This window comes from Pezoporus occidentalis, unplaced genomic scaffold (genome assembly GCF_034315485.1).
Source record: "Pezoporus occidentalis ecotype Australia unplaced genomic scaffold, CSIRO_AGI_Poc_V1 ctg8, whole genome shotgun sequence".
In the NCBI taxonomy this organism is placed as follows: domain Eukaryota; kingdom Metazoa; phylum Chordata; class Aves; order Psittaciformes; family Psittacidae; genus Pezoporus; species Pezoporus occidentalis.
In genome coordinates this window covers 3,228,801-3,232,105 of record NW_026916158.1, presented here as the reverse complement: position 1 = coordinate 3,232,105, position 3,305 = coordinate 3,228,801, and the positions used below count along the sequence as shown (strand labels likewise).

The window sequence follows — 3,305 nt, the reverse complement described above, 5'->3', positions numbered from 1 at the left end:
CACCCAGGCTATCTATAACTACACCACTGATTTAAGTAGAAATAGGTCAGATTCGCATAGGGATGTATTTCACATTAGGATACATCAAATCTATGTTTCAGTCCTATTCAGTTTAGATGCCACATTTATAAAAACAACAAATCAGACTCTCCAGAACTGCTCTTAGGAAATTTTTCTTTCATAGAAGTAGGAATTTATTTACTCTTGTAGTCAGCATGTCCTCTTCTGTGATCTGCCTGCTTCATACTGACTTAGTACAGTTGCATTGCACTTTTATGAATCACATACAACGAGAGGTGAACATTTTATTGGTTGTTCAGCTACACGTGTATGACATGCCCATGTCATTCATTCACCTACACCACATGGAGTTTTCCAAATGAACTTTCTGAAAGATTCTGTGCCTAAGAGTGGTGTTAGCAGGTGTGTAAAATTTGCAGCTAAGCTCAGTTCAGGGGCAGTACCTCTTATTAGGCATTCTGCCTTTAACAAGAACCTGAATCAAAGGTATTGTGGCAACCTTCTGTTGGATGCATACATATTAGAAAATAAAGGCAGTTGGGTTTGGTTGCAGGGTTTTTTTTATTATTAACTAGTTGATAAGTTAATTCCATTGCAATTATATATTCACAGTCCAAATTCTTCTTTCACGTCATGAGATGCTTGCGTAATTGAAACAGTAGTTAAACCAGTGGATCTAAAGATGAGACATCGTAGACTGATAAAGATGCATGTCCGCAAATCTGGAAGAGTTTTCGGATTGCAGAATAATGAGAAACACCAGTCTATTGACTTTAGGTTGTATAAACATAGATGGAATAAATTAGCCTGATTAACATATTTGGGGTTTAAAGGTTTATTTTATATATGTTCTGTGATTTCTGGGAACTCTGCTATATGGTGCAAGGCTGTTTGCAGGAAAGAATGAATTAGAAATGCTCTTAATTTTTAATAGCCCTCTTCACTGAAACGTTAAATCACATGATGAAGAATAACCAAAACCTGAATGTATCTTCCATGGATTGTATTTTGAAATTGTGGCATGGCATATGCCACATTTTAGGATAACACACTGCCAAAATGATCATATGTATTGTTTTGAGTATTAAGAAGACCAGAGGATGGTTCTTTGGTGAGGATCACTTCTAGGAACAAACATGCCTGTAGTGCTGATATCTGTAGTGCTAAGCAAACTCATGATTCCTTAGAAAATCACACTAGTTTACCTTGTAAAAAAAGCTGTGTTCAGGTATTTAGTAAGACAAATTTTGACTGGCTTCTCCAGTTTGCAACATGGATGAAGCCCACAGGTTCTTGATGCAGATCTAGCAGGACAGTCTGGATGATGGCAGTGATGGTTCCCAGTGGAGATGAAGATCCCTGTCAAGCACAGTGCATTCAGTGCTATGAGCGCAGGTGGCTTTAGGAGGAGCCAGTAACCGATGATTAATTGAACAGTTTCTGGGAGCTGCACTTCATTGAGTTTTCTTGTTGTGTCATTGTGATTCCTCTTTCAGCCATCTTGCAAGGCTGTGAACAATATAAGCTGTTTGGCTTGTGTTCAGAAAGTGTTGCCCTTTACGTCCCACTCTGCTGAGCCACAGCAATTGCCTCGGGAAGTTCTGGGAGATGCCTTCCACAAACCCTGTGCTTCTTTGGCCTGTGTCATGTATAACCTGGGAGCTGAATGTACCTGACCTCCTCGTCATGGAACAGATGCCTTTGGAGCCGTTGCCACTAACTGTTAGCTGGGCCCCTAAAGGAGAGAGGACCATCTGGTCCTATGAGTGTAAAAGCAACGTGCTTTTTTACACATGACCACTGAGAGCATTTTGAAAGGTTCATAAATTTGATGTTTCAGTCCAAGAAGGGCAGCTATTATTCAACAGAAAAGCAGACAGAGAAACAAATTAAGAAGCCTTGACTGATAGCACAGTCTACACATGGTGTTCAGGCCAACGTAAGCAGTTTTCATGGCTTTCTACAGCCTGCTATTGCTTCTGTGGCAAGGATTCAGAACTTGAAAACTCTCCATACTTTACCTGCTATGTTAAATAGACTTTCATGACATTCACAGTGGATAGAGAGCATGTGTAATGTGGCTCCCAGTTATAGCATAGTGACAGGAACAGGCACAGGGAAAATATTTGCTATAGCTGGTATATAAATCTTGCTTTTTCTTCCCCTTCTCTGTCTGATTGTCAGAACATGGCTATTTTGCAGTTGTGAATCTTGGCTTGCAATAAGGGGAAAAGGTTTAAATGGTATTGCATGCAGCAACCTGCCATCCGGGTTTACGGCAAGTCACTCAAAAGCAGATGCTTCTACCAGGCTCCTGCCAGGCTTTCAACCTGAGCTTCACAACAGTCCTGCTCTTGCACTCACCAGCTTTCTCAGTATCACAGAAAACTAGCCAGACTGCTCTGTTCAACTATATTATTATTTATGCATGGCCTTATTAAACTACTGCCAACCTTCAGGTGAGAGTTTAAGTTACACTTGTCAGCAGGGATGGCTTAAGAGGAAGTGGCATTCAGCCTGAGCTGAAAAACAAAACTGAGATTGGCTCAAGTCTTTTTCCAGGGAAAAACTGAGTGACTCGAACCCCTTTGAGATGAACTGGGTGTGCTTCCCTTCCATTCTAGTCCACATTTTCCAACTCTGGCCATCTGTCTGGGAGGGGAGGAGGACCAGTGAGACCATTGTCAAGCATTAGCCACAACTGCTTGTCCTGGAATAAATACTCTGTTGTGGAGACTGTGAAGGCTGGTAACTGGGGTGGAGACAGTCTTTGAATGTTGTGTCATGCTGTCCTGTGCAACAGCGTTTTCCTAGCAATTGTGGAGTCGCAATGGAAGGCACTCCTTTCTGGAATGCTGTTAGAGGGTGTTTCCTCACCTCACCTCCTGAATCACACAGAGTCTTTGCAGAGAAAGGTGAAACGACATTTTCCCATGGAAAATTGACAGTAATGGAAGGCCACTCAAACAGTTTTGGTAGTTCCAGTAGGATATATCAGTGATGATACTTTACCAGATTTTTGCCTGGTTTCTAAAGACACAGGCAGTGATCTGAAAGCTAAGTGGAGACTGAGAGGACACAGATAATTTGAAATACAAAGGATAAAGATAAATATAAATACAGCTAAATGTTCTGTGGCTGTATATAAACCTGCTGAGTGCATGGGAGCTGGTAGCTGTTAAGTGATAAAGTTCAATAATTGGAAGCAGTGACCTTGAAACAGAACCAGATGTAGCATTGGTGGTAACCTGAGAAGTAGAGTAAATTATCCTAGGTGCAGCATA

General features: G+C 41.2%; 1 long non-coding RNA gene across 1 annotated transcript; it reads right to left on the bottom strand.

Annotated features, from left to right (window-relative positions):
* Nucleotides 1-1,084: 1,084 nt before the first annotated feature.
* On the bottom strand, nt 1,085-2,618 carry LOC134155672 (uncharacterized). The gene is made up of 2 exons (XR_009961670.1): nt 2,500-2,618; nt 1,085-1,380 (listed from the first exon to the last, which is right to left on the bottom strand). It is a non-coding gene; the product is annotated as an uncharacterized LOC134155672 (long non-coding RNA).
* Between the last annotated feature and the right edge of the window lie 687 nt (nt 2,619-3,305).